Source organism: Petaurus breviceps, unplaced genomic scaffold (genome assembly GCF_028583685.1).
Source record: "Petaurus breviceps papuanus isolate PSGF00001 unplaced genomic scaffold, PetGlider_PUasm1.0 90808, whole genome shotgun sequence".
Lineage (NCBI taxonomy): Eukaryota > Metazoa > Chordata > Mammalia > Diprotodontia > Petauridae > Petaurus > Petaurus breviceps.
In genome coordinates, this window is record NW_027187349.1 from 16121231 (window position 1) to 16135168 (window position 13938).

A 13938-nucleotide genomic window follows, 5' to 3' on the forward strand; every position below is an offset into this window, starting at 1 on the left:
ACACACACACACACACACACACACACACACACACACACACACACACAACATTAGCTTCTTCCTGTTTCAGCCCTTTTCTGTTATGTCAGCAACAGGGGTTCATACCTTCTGTTTCTTTAACAGAGACTTGATTTGAAGCTAGGTGCTAAGTATCTCTCAGTTTAGCAATACAAAAGGACCTTCAGATTTCATTACTATTACACCAGACTAGGTAATTTGAGATTGGTGAATACAGACAACATGACTCTTGCCCTGATGGAAGCTTAGATTATGAACCTTTCTGAAACTCTTGATACAGTGATCAAATCTAACAATGAATACAAGCTTCTTTTTTTAATATTTATGGGATCATAGGACCATGGATTGAGACTGGACTTCTATATCCTTGAGATCCTTGATGACCTCAGGCGCTATCTAATCCAGGAGCTCTTAATCTTTTTTTGTATGTCATGAGCCCCTTTGGCAGTCTGATGAAGCCTATGGTCCCCTTTGAGCTATGTGAAAATTTCTTGGGGTTTTAGACAAAGAATACACCACAAAGCTTGGCTATGATCCTACATCACAAAGTCAGTGCCTCCTATATCCTTAATAATAATAACAGCTAGAATTTATTATATAGCTCCTTAAGGTTTGCAAAATGCCTTATGAAGATATGTATTCTTAATCATAATAGACATTCTCACATATGTGAATATCTAATATTAAATCTAAAACACATACATACAATATTCTCATTTAAACCTCTCAAATAGTAGCTGTAATTATATCCCCAGTTTACAACTGAGGTTGAGAGGGGCAGCTAAGTAGTACAGTGGATAGAGCACTAGATGTAGAATTAAAATAAAAAACACTCTGAATTCATATTATGTCCTCAGATGCTATCTATGTGACTCTAAGCAAGTCATTTTATCCTTGCCTCAGTTTCCCCATCTGTTAAATGGGGATAATAATAGCACTTACCTCACTTGGTTGTTGTCAGAATAGAATGAGATAATATTTGTAAACTGCTTTACAAACCTTAAAGTACTATGTAAAACAATATCTACTGATGGCGATGATAGAGATATAAACAGTTTTCCCATAGTTATACAGTTTATAAGTGTCTGAAACAGGATTTGAACTCAGGTCTTTCTAATTCCAATTCAAACACTCTATGCATGGTGTCCTTAGCTGCCTCCCTTAATCATGAATGATCTTATGATCCCTTTTCTATTCTCTTGGTTGTGCTTAGATGAGGTCAAGAGACCCTGATAGTATCAAGGCTAAAACACAGTGTCCATGAATTTATGGCTTTAGGTAGAAACATGAAATTTTTCTACTATGTTAAAAAAAGTATGTAGGGCTATAGTAGTCAAATAATGCACACAACATTGAATCCAATTATCTGAGATAATTTTTTTCAATTTATCTTGATCATAGACTCAGAATAGATGAAAGAGATTTTAGAAATCAAATCTAACCACTTCATTTCATGATGAGAAAACTCAGAATCAGAGTAGTAGAATGAAATCATCTGAGATAATATAGTATATTGCATATACTGCCATGTACAGTGTTTTTAAACCTTCAAGCACTATATAAATGCCAGCAGCAATGATGACGATGACGATGATGATGGTATTATTTTGCCCAAGGTCACATGGGTGGCAAAGTGATAGAATCAAAACTTGCATCTAGGTCTTTTGACTCCAAGTCTAATGCTTTTATACATGCTTCTTCTTCTTCTTTTTTTTGGAGGGGGGAAGGCAGGGCAATTGGGGTTAAGTGACTTCCTGTAATGGGAATGCAAATTTGGAAGATCTTCCCTGACCCTAGGCTAAAGTGCACCTGAAGCCTGGAGTGGGAGGCTTGTTTTTCAGTAGATACTTCTTGATTGGCCCGTGAGTCAATAAGGTTGTTACATTCTCTGAGCCAGGAGAAGGCTATATAAGCCCTGATGTGTGGCTTTGTTTTGGGACTCACTTTGAGAAGTGTTCTGTGATTTGATCTGAATTCTGGGAAGCCGTTGTTGAGAGTCCCCCGGCTTTGAAAAAACCCAGATGTTGAAACCCAGATGTTGACTTGGTATGGATGTAATGGTTGGACAGTTTGAAATCTGTCTACTTGATCTGTCTCTGTCTTGATAATTCTGCCTGTATACTTTGAAGTTCGGGGTGCTGACCTTTTCCCCTGAACAAGGTAAATGATATATGTCTGACTGATTAAAGTAAGCTTGTTAACCCATTTTGAGTTGCTTTCCTTTAACAAAGCAGATCCAAGAACCTGTATGGGCAGCAAACCCTGAGGACGCGCTTGGGGTGCTTGCTGCTACACTTCCCCAATGTCACACGGCTAGTAAGTGTTAAGTGTCTACAGTTGGATTTGAACTCAGGTCCTCCTGACTCCAGGGTCAGTGCTCTACTCACTGCACCACGTAACCACCCCATACATGCTTCTTCTTCTTGTTGTTCAGGCATATCTGACTCTATGTGACCCCATATACTTTTGTCCATGGGGGTTTTCTTGGCAAAGGTACTAAAGTGATTTGCCATTTCCTCCTCCAGTGTGTCTCCATTTTACAGATGAGGAACTGAGGCAAATCGTGACTAAGTGACTTGCCAGGGTCACATAGCTAGTAAGTATCTGAGGCCAGATTTGAACTCATCTTCCTAGCTCTAAGCCTGGTGTTTTATCTACTCTACCACCTAGCTGCATGGCTTAAGCCTGCTACCTGTTTGTTAATCAATCACAGAAAGGAAATTTGGATGCAATATATAGTGTGTGTGTATACATATATATGTGTATATATATGTATACACACACACACACACACACACACATATATATATATATATATGGTTATGGTTGAAAACATATACTGTACATACTAAGTAAGCTTAAAGGGGTAGCATTATAAATCCTGTTTGAGTGACTGGCCAAATGGTGGTGGTTGTATATTTAATGCTTTGATATTTACTCTTCTGAATGAAGTGAAAGGATTAAAAGAAATTACAAAGAACCAAAATATTATATAATTTGTAATATTCTGCCTTATCTATTTAGTTCCCATTTTTCTCAAAGATCAGCCTTTGATTTGATATTCATAGATATTCTCTAGAATCTGATCCCACATTAATCTTTTTACCTCATTGACCATTCAACAACACACATATCCTAGGATTCAACCATTTCTTTTCTTTCTTTTTAAAAATTCTGAACTTGGGACATTTAGGTGGTATAGTGGATACAGCTGACCCTAGAATCAGTAGGACCTGAATTCAAATTGGACTTCAGACACTTAATTGCTGTGTGACCCTGGTCAAGTCGCTTAACTCCTATCGACTCCCCCCGAACTCCTGCAAAAAAAACCCACTTCTGAACCTAACAAGCACTAAGCAGAATGAGCATCTCCATAAACAAAATAGAAAAAGGAGGATTGTATATAAAATGAAATTATGTAAAGATCATTTTTACCATAAATTCAATGTGTAACTTTTAAAGGTATCCTGATTATTTGTGTTATTCTGACTTTCCTGTTTTCTTCTTTAGTCATTCCTCTTCAATCACAGCTCCTTAAGGTATCAATAAAAGAGTCAAGGAAACTGCATGTGTATATGTGTGTGTCCCCTTTCCCCCCCTTAAATATGTAGGTATTTCTAAGATAATAATGGAAAAAATGTATCTTATCAGTTGGAAATATTAAGTTCCATTTTCCTTTTTGTAGAGAATTGAACAATATATTCTTAGAATTGAAAAATTTAAAAATTGGCTTAGCATATTAAAAAATTTCATGAATTCAAATCTTTCACTGTATTGTTATCCATAGGACCATTGTTATAAACCCAGTTTACAGATAGAGAAACTGATGTCCAAAGAATCGAAATGATTGCTTACAGGATCCACCCACACAGCTGTAAAGTTTGGTCCATGAACTTACCCTTCTTCCAATGGATTAGGCTCCTTTCTCTAAGACATTGTGTAAGCATCTTGTTTTGTGATCAGGTTTTGCTGTTCATAAGCTTCTCAGAACCATCAACCCTTATGTTACTCAATCAAAATTTCTATTACGAAACAGTATTTGAAACTAACAATTATACTAAGTCAGAGAGGGAGACATGTATGTGACTATGTGCATGGCACTTATTAAACACCCAACATGTACAAATTAGGGGCAGCTAGGTGACACAGTGGATAGAATGACAGGCCTGGAGTCAGAAAGACTCATCTTTCTGAGTCCAAATCCAACTTCAGACACTACCTGTGTAACCTTGGGCAAGTCACTTAACCCTGTTTGCCTTAGTTTCCTCTTCTGTAAAAATGATCTGGAGAAGGAAATGAGAAACCACTTCAGTATCTTTGTCAAGAAAACACCAAATGAGGTCAGGAAGAGTCAGATAGGACTGAAAAATGACTTAATGACAACAAATATATAAAATACTGTGCTGCGTGGCAATTCCTACTTTTGAGGAGCTACACTTTACTAGAGAAGAAATGATGTGTAGGCATATAAGGGTGCTAAAAATAGAGTGTGATGGTGGAAAGAGGAGAATTAGAATTAGAAAAATTGCTCTAACAAAATTTGTGCAAAAAAGGATGTCCTTTCAGTTTAAGTGACAAGGGAAAGCTTCCTGGAAGAAATGACACTTGAACTAAGTACTGAAGAAAGATTAGGATTCTGAAGATCAGAGATGAGCAGGGAATGGGGCATGGCATGTCCAGAGATAGGAAATATCATATGGAGTTCAGGGAACAGCTAGTGGGCCAGTTTCTTTGGAAGGGGAGTAATTATAAAAATGAGACTATAAAAGTAGGTTGGAACCAGTAAGGAAAGGACTTAAATTCTGGATTAAGAAGTTTGCATTATTGCCTAGAACAGGGGAGTTCATGAGGTTTTTAAAAATTGATTTTGATGACTGTATTTGAAAATAATTGGTTACTTTTCTAATCCTATGTATTTTATTTTATGCATTCAGAATCATGATTATGAGAAGGGGACCACAGGCTTCATCAGCTTGCCAAGGTCAACAAGCCAAGTGAACAGGACGTGTCAGGCACTGTTTTAAGTGATTGGGATACAAGGAAAAGTAAAAATTGTCACTGTCACCAAGGATATCATATTCTAATGGAGGAAACAACATGCAAAGGATTCCACCATGCCAAAAAAAATGTTTAAGAACTAGCCTAGAGGCACTAGGGAGTCATGGAAAGTTTCTGAGCAGGGAGCAGGCATAGTCAAATCTGTTCCTTAGGAAGGTCATTTGAGCAGCTGTGTGGAAGATGGATTGGAGAAGGCAGGATTGGAGAAAGAAAAACTAGAAGATTATTAGAATTATCCAGATAAGAAGTGATGAGTGCCTGTACTATGGTAGTAGTAGTAGTATATGTGGAGAGGAGATATGAGTTAATACTGTGAGGACAGAGGACTTGGCAACTGATTGAGGACAAAGGAAAAGGGATGAATAAGAGCTCAAGGGGAAAAGATTCACTTTACACATGAAGTAGCAGACTGAAATTTGGTTATCTCTACTAGCCTATTTGGTTTGCTGTGTTGTAGGCCTGGTAGAACACCCTGTCATCTAGCATTTGGATTTCAAAAGCAGTCCTTCCTCTCCCCTCCATCTCAAACAGGAAGCCATGCACTAATATCTCGTGACATGTAATATGCCATGTACTGTTTAAAGAAACAGTAATCACAGGGTGTTGAGAATATTAAGAGAAAGTGAAAAAAGTCAAGGGATAATAACTGGAAAAGCAATCATTTAACTGGGCTCAGAAAGAGAGCCGAGACAAGAATACTTCTAGATGCTTTCCTTTTTTCTCTAGATGTTTTTATGGGTTAATAAAGTAAATACCTCCCTTCTAAAAGGATGTATTTAGGAAGCTAAACTGTTCGCCTTTTTTATGAATGATCTATTTTACAGAGCTTAAAAATATGTCAAGCTTAACTGCAGTAAATCCTTCTCTTGCTGTAATAGAGTAATGTAAGCAACTTGGGTTGCCGTTTAAACAATTCCCAGTGTGTGGCATAGCCAGTGCAGTTTGAAATGCCTCTGTCTTTCTAAACAGAAACAGATGTTAGAACAGCAGAGCTGTGCAGAAGTCATTCTTCAAACAGTAGATTAAAACATCTGTCAGGAGTGTTGGAAAGGGCCAGACTAGAAGCAGTAACATCAGCTGGACCTGCCAATCATGATCCCTTACATAGGGAGGGGGATGGGGAATGCTGGCATTGGGGGAGGAGGAAGAACATTCAGGGAAGAAGAGTCCCAATACCCTTGTGCTTTTTAAAGGTTATTTTTAAAGGTTGTTTTTGAAATGTCCTTTGCCAGAATATTTTGCTTCAGACCATAGAACTATCCCTTTGGCTTATCCAATAATAGAAGTCCCTTAGACTGAATTTCTTAGGTCTTCCATGAACGTGCTACTCTTATATTCTCAGTGACATTGAAGCTAATACCTCGAAGGAGACTGTGAATGCCTGAAGAATAAAGCAGACAATTTGGGGATTTCTGGTGTAATGATCTTCAGGGTGCCCTTCCTATTCCTGAGAAACTTCTGCTCATTGGTTTAATCAGTCTGGGGAGACTGACTGGTTTCGTTAAGCCTGCCTTGACTCAGAAACTGTTCTCACCTTCATTTTTCACATAACTTGCTAATATCTTGAAGCTGCTAGGAAGGGAGCATGTCACAATTTCAACATCTAACATAGCTTTTATGAGTAGGAGAGGTGAGGGAGCATAGAGGCCATTAAGTCCAAGCTCTTATTTTAGAAACGAGGAACCTGATCCCCAGAGAAGCAAAGTAAATCCCAATTTCAGATTCCTGTGTCATAGAATAAGAAAACAAACTATCACTGTAGCTGCCAATTAAAAGAAAAAAACTGCTATCTCTAATATGTCACAAGATGGTACAATATTTTTTCCTCTCCCCATTTTGGTTTTCAGAGCTTTCAACTTTCATTTGCAATGTATGTCTAGCCAAGACCAGGTTCTCTTAAGCAAAAGTCCCTTCTGTAGGACATGGCAATCCCCTCCATAAGATTTCTGGCTCTTTCATCAAATTCTCTTGGGGGAAATGTGGGCCTGGCAAGGAGACCTGCTGCACCTAATTGATGCCTTTAGAAAAGAGTGGTATTCCAAGGCCATGTGGGGCACACTGGTGCACCATCAATTTTGCTAGATATAGCCTGAAATTTTGAATGCTGTTATTGTAGACAAAAGAAAACTTATAAATAATTTTATTTGATGGTCACCTTATTTACCCCACATATGCATTATGGTGAACGTAGCATTCATAAAATAAGTAAAAGTTGCCTATTACATGTGGTTACTAAACTCATAATATCAAATCTTGAAATTGCAAAGAACTCAATGAAAACTGATGTTCTTATTAAACTACATACATGTGAGACTCTCAAGTCTCTCAGACTGTTGTCAAATGTTCAGTGTGCTAGTAATGCTCACGACAAAGAATAGTGTGTCCTTTGATAAACTTTAGGTCTCTTAATCACCTTTAGGATTAAACATGAAATCCTCTGTTTGGTCCCCTCCTACCTTTTCAATCTTGTATCTTATTCTTCCGACCTTTTCTGTGTACACTATAATGCAGGGACACTGGCCTCTTTATCATTTCTTGAGCAAGTCACTCCATCTCTTGACTGGCATTTTCACTTCCTGTCTCCCAAGCCTACATTTCCACCTTCTTGTTCCTCTGGCTTCCTTTGAGTTTCAGCTAAAATTCCACCTTCTACAAGAAACCTTTCCTGATTCCGCTTTAATGGTAGTGCCTTCTCTCTATTGATTCCTCTGATTTATTATGTCTAAATCATGTTTGTACATAGATGTTTGCATGTCATCTCACCCATTAGACTGTGAGCTCCCTGAGATTGGAAAGTGTTTTACTCTCTTTCTTTGCCTTTCTTTGTATCTTCAATGATTACCATAGTGTTGGACACATAGTAAGTGCTCTTAAAATGTTTGTTGATGGACTGTTGTGCAAAAAAAAAAAAAGAATGTTTGAGAACCACTTTTGTTGAAGGCATCTTAAAATATTGACTCTAAATACCAGTGAGATAGGATGGCATGTTCTCTTAAGATCCCTTTCTAGAGTAGCAAAGGAATGGAGGTCTATTCCTGGATCCTTAGAAAAGGCCTGAGAATATCTTTAGAGTGTTATAGCTATGTTTCTAGCTGAAAGGAAGTTCATCATGACATATTCTTTTTAGTAGAATAGAAACTTATCCTTGGAGTATTATGGGGTACTGGGGAGTAATAGAGCAAACTAGTAGTCTTTGTTAGACTCTGTGGCCATGAAATATGGATGGCTTAGAATCTTTTAAAGAATTCTAGTTTGTTTTTTTTCTTTTTAAAGAATTCTGTTTTTATGTGTCAACAAAGGAATTATCTCCTTTCTTGATGAGATAAATCCCACTCATGAACTTTGCCTGTGTCCTTTCTTTCTCATCTCCTAGGCCCCCAAGTTTGGGAAAGGGCAGTATATTTGTTCATTCATTTTGTCATTAATTAATTCATTATCTATTAAGTTCCTGCTGTGTGAAAAGCATTGTGCTTGTCATTTCAGGATTCAAAGGTAATTTTAGAACACTGGCCCTGTTCTCAAGGAGTTCACAGTCTATCAACAGTCTATCTACACCAATAGATGATACTATATGACAACCATAATTCCAATTTTAATAATTCAATTCAACAAGCATTTATTCAGCATCTTCTATGGATTAAATGAGATAACATGTAAAGTACTTTGTAAACCTTAAAGTGCTATATGTATGCATCATTTTTATTGTTAATCAGGAATAGTGCTGAGAACTGGGAATACATAAACAAACATTATGTCAGGGAGGTCCTATTATACATTGTATATTCTTACTACGTACTTTCCTCATTTCCTACCTGCTGTTCTCTTGGACTTCATCATTGTCCCCAATGTCCCCTCTTCTTCCTGCAAGATCACATCAGCTCTTGAGGTTTTGGGGCAGCTAGGTGGTGCAGTGAATAGAGAACTGGCCCTGGAGTCAGGAGGACCTGAGTTCAAATCTGGGCGCAGACACAACACAAAAAACTAGCTGTGTGACCTTGGGCAAATCACTTAACTCCAACTGCTCTGCCTTCCCCCCCCCCAAAAAAAAAGCAAAAAAAAAAAAAAGAAGATCACATCAGCTCTAAAATTCACATGTCTTCACTATTCCCTGCCACTGGGACCCCTTCCTCCCTCTGATTGTAGAAGGTAGAAGCTGGACATCAGGAGAGCTCCTTCCATTTAAGGAGTGTGTTCAAGGCAGCTACTTCAACATCCCCTACCTGGTTATAGGACCTCATTATTCTCTTAAGTCAGGTACCCTACTCCAATCAGTTAAACTGACACCTGGGAAAGACAGCTTAAAACAGCCATGGTCTCCCACTGCATCCGGGGCCATCTCTAGTTGTCCTGATCTGTATCTTGCCACTGGACCCAGATGGCTCCAGAGGAGAAAGTGAGACTAATGACTTTGCACAGTCTTTCCTCACTTAAATACAATTCACTTGCATATAATGGCATCACCTTCCTGATATCATGGTCCTTTTGGAGAATGAAGGACAAACAATAAGCCAGGTGCCCTCCTCCAGTTCCCCCTTTTCAACTTTTTATGTGTCATCTTCCTCAACTGGATTGCAAATGCCTTGAGGGCAGGGACGATCTTCTGCCTTTCTCCATATGCTACAGAACAGTGCTGGGCTTTAGTCATTCTTCAGTTATTTCAGTCATGTATGACTCTTCATGACCCTCTTTGGAGTTTTCTTGGCAAAGTTACTGAAGGGTTTGCCATTTTCTTCTCCATCTCATTGTACAGATGAGGAAACTGAGGAAAATATGGTTAAGTGACTTGCCCAGGGCCACACAGGTAGTGTCTCATACTTACTAGGCACTTAATAAATGTTCATCAACTCATTGACTACATAACAGGAACACAATAGAAGTATATTATAAAGTGCTTTGTGTAAGCTGAGGGAAGGAAAATCATTTCTTCCTGTAAAACTAAGTAAAACTTTGTTCCCCTTGCCTTCTGGGTGAGATAAACTGCACACAGTCCATAGACCTCCATGGATTTACACAACCTAATTCCTAGTTATAAGAGGATGAGTCAGGCTCATTTCTTGAAAGGGTTTTCCCCATGCTTGAATTCTATTGTCTGTCTTACTGAAAACTGTCATAGGCAAACTGACTAGTGTGCTACAGTATAGGAAAAGGTGAAAGTAATGTGGAAAATTCATATCCAAAACTTGAATGACTCAAATTCTTTCCTTATATCTGTCCCTATACCTCACCTTCAGGTGTTAAATTTAAATAGCAATATAGTAGCTTAGATTTTTAGTAAATTTCCATTTGTACATTCCCCCTCCCCATTCTAAGAATAAGAAGATACAAAAGTGAGATGAGTTTGTCCAGCCAAACACTATACTAGGGAACAGCTACCTATCTAGCTTCTTCTTATGATGTTGAATTCAGCAGACTAGTGAGTCCCAATCATGATGAAGGTGCCTACATATAACCACACAACATTTTCTCGGTAACTAGGTTAGAAAAAAGTGAGCCTGGATCATGTGGAATTCCTGGCTTTAAAAATTAAGACTTCAATAATAAAGACAAGTGGCTATGAGCACAAGGCTAAATTTTTTTTAGTGACCATTTACAGTAGATCTTAAGCTATTTTTTCTTCTATATCTACTACTAAGTCTATCACTGAAAAATAGGAGGAAAAATCCAACTGTTTTATATTTGGTCTTCAAGGTGCCATGTCTGGAAACATCTGGACCACTGGCTATTTCTCATTTTTTATCCAGCTGCCTATTGTTGTATAGATGCAAATTGTATCCGCATGGTTAATCACTTAGGAACAAAAACCATGGTCTTTCACTGTAGCTCTCATCTCATGGTTGAGCTGTCAAACTGCCAGTCCCATGTTTCATTCCCATGAAGATGGCCTCACTGCAATCAGATGAGTTCATGTTTCACCCTAGTCCGATTTGGCCACACTCATTCATTCATATGGGTAATCTCCGCCTACTCAGATCTGACTCAGAATCCCCCTGTTTGGGCTTAGGACATCCCTTCCCAGGGAGCCCACATCCCAGTGGATGTACTGTACTTGGATTGCTCCAGCCAGATGAATGATCTCGATTTGGTTGATAGCTTTGGAATAAGCCAGAAGTTTGTGAATAATGGCTTCTATGCTCTCACAAAGGAGCCTTTAAACGACAGGCAGTGAGTGCCGTAGGTTTTAAGCAAAACTGCTGAGCCTCTAAGCTGAGCCCCTTTGCAGCTGGTGTTTTGCTAGGAGTCCCTGCGCCAAAAAACTTGTTGGTGCAAATGAAAAGAATGGGAATAGGGGAATCCTGTTCAGTTAAAAGGGCAGTGCAGAATGTATGTTTTGCAACTACCCACACTTATATTTGTGTCAAAGACCAAAGCTGTGGCCTTTTTGTGAATGCCTCTCCTAAGCTACAAGATAACACTGGCATGACCAAAAATGAACCACAATTCAGTTCTGTTCAATGTAATTAGTTCTATCTATCTATCTACCCATCTATTTATGTATCCCTTAATAAAGGGCTTAGCATATAGTAAGTATTTAATGAATTCTTGTTGCTTGGCTACAAGAAATTGTCAATAAGTGTTTTATAATAAAGTATTTTATTTATCAACAAGCATTTATTAGGCACCTACTATGTGCAAGCACTGTGTTAAGTATGGGAAATACAATAAAAACAAGAAACTGTCCCAGCTTAAGTCTAATGTGAAAGACAACCTTGTACAAATAATGCATATGTGTGTGCATGTATGTATTTATACATATATGTATGTATGTATATATGATACACTGGAGATAATCTCAGAGGGAAGGCACTAAGATTAAAGAGATCTGGGAAAGGCTTCTTGCAGAAGATGAAATTTAGCTGTGATTTGAAGGTAGTCAGAGAAACCAAGACATGGAGATGAAGAAGGAGAGAATTCCAGGCATGAGGGTGAGAGGTAGTGGGGGGTGGGGGGTGAGCTAGTGAAAATGCCAAGAGTCAGGAGATAGAGTGTCTTGCGAAAAGAGCAGTATGAAGGAATTTTTAAATAGGATCACAGAGTCTATGTAAGGAGGGGGATGAGGTACTTCTAAGGGAGTTGGGGATTCTAGGAGGCAGATGTGTTAAGTTTTAGAGTCTTCTATGGATCAAATGAGATAAAATATGTAAAGTACTTTGCAACTTTAAAGTATTATATAGATGCTGTTGTTATTCCAGACATTACAGACATGGGGGACTGATCTATGCAAAGCATAGAGCTGAAAGGTGAGTGAAGTAAAGCACTTACCTTGAAAAATCAACCTATGCTAGCTCTGGCACTTATCCATGGAGGCTTTACAACCAAAATCCTTGCTTTGTAGAGTGTCCAGCACAGTAAGTCATTATTTAAATAATACCCATGTACGATGATAATGAAAAGGAAGAGTCATGGTATTGCTGGCTAAGTTAGTGTTTGACTTAGAGTAAGTCTATTTAGATTAATTTCAATAAATCAAAGCATACAAATAACTTACTAGTGTTGCTTACTGCATGGGAGGGACCCTTTCTTTAAGGGCATAGAATACTTTATTATGCCACCTAGGGTCCAGCATCCCAAGATCTGAGCTAAGAAGAACGGAGTTTGATCTTGGTGGCTATGAGAGGCTATCAGTTTCTCTTTGGTTTATATTGTCTCTACCCAGAGCTGCTTTGGAGGAATTTTAAAATCTAGTTTAAATGTATCTTGTGTCTAGGTCCTCAGTTACGTGGGTGAAAGGGTTCCTAGATCCTGTACAAAGACTTGTGGCAACAAATACCTGTATTAGGCACTGGACCATCTTTATCCTAGAAAATGCAGAAAACACAAAAAGGATTCACAGCAGCCCATAAACAATAGATATAATGCTCTTCCCTCTCCAGTGAATCCTGCCTTTCCTCATGGTCCTGTAGTCCTCCAGACACATAGCACCACCCTGTGGTATGGACTCTTTTTCCAGAAAGAAAAGGAACTTGGGGTTGCCAGACAGAGAAGTCACTTTCCATTCTAGCTAATCCCACTTTTTTATTCTAGAAACCCTAAAGAAACTCATACAGTCTTTCACCCTGATGGTTTAGGCTCCTTTCTGAAGGGAGACACACTTGGAGCTGCTAAGCAGGAAATTCTTAGATAATTCTATCCCTACTGCTTAGGGTTACTAGAGAGGCATCCTCCCCTTCTTATAGGATATGCACTGTCTGAATAATTCATGGTAAGAGCAGAGGGCAAAATCTAGGTCTTTTGTGCCCCATCCCCCCAATTGTGCACTAGATTCCACTGCTGTTTCTCCAGCTCCAGGGGCCAACCAAGTCCATGAGCTTTTCTCTCTAAGAAGCTGAACCAGCCCAAGAACTACTCTCTCTCTCTCTCTCTCTCTCTCTCTCTCTCTCTCTCTCTCTCTCTCTCTCAGTCTAGATTCTAGTAGTTTTTCCTCTCTCCAAGAGGAGAATGTAGTCCAGGAATTCCTCTTCTTCCTCTACAAAGCGTGATTAGTTTGCTAAGCTGCTAGTCCCACGTTTCATTGACATGAAGATGGTGTCAGTTGAATAAGACCAGTTGGTGGTTTTGCCCTGGTCTGGTTTTGATAATCCCTTAAAATTGTGGTTGTTTACAAGGCAAGCCTAGGAACTCACCTCCTTTCTTCACAAGTCTGGATTCTGATGCTGCTCAGGGAGCTGGAATTTAGGACCTCTTGGTCCTCTTCGAAAAGCTAGGATTCAGGAACTCCCACCACAATGACCTTGTGCTTTCCCTCTCCATGCCTGACTCATCTTAGGCAAAGAGGTTGTATCACTGCCTTTTCAAGACTGGGATCAGGATTTGAAGTCCAGGATCCAATGAAGAGAGATTTTCATTAGATTTTGACAATCTTGA

General features: G+C 38.8%; 1 pseudogene; it reads right to left on the reverse strand.

Annotated features, from left to right (window-relative positions):
* The window catches only part of LOC138147890 (cyclin-dependent kinases regulatory subunit 2 pseudogene), a 30461-nt pseudogene that overhangs the window by 2901 nt on the left and 13622 nt on the right, over positions 1 to 13938 (reverse strand).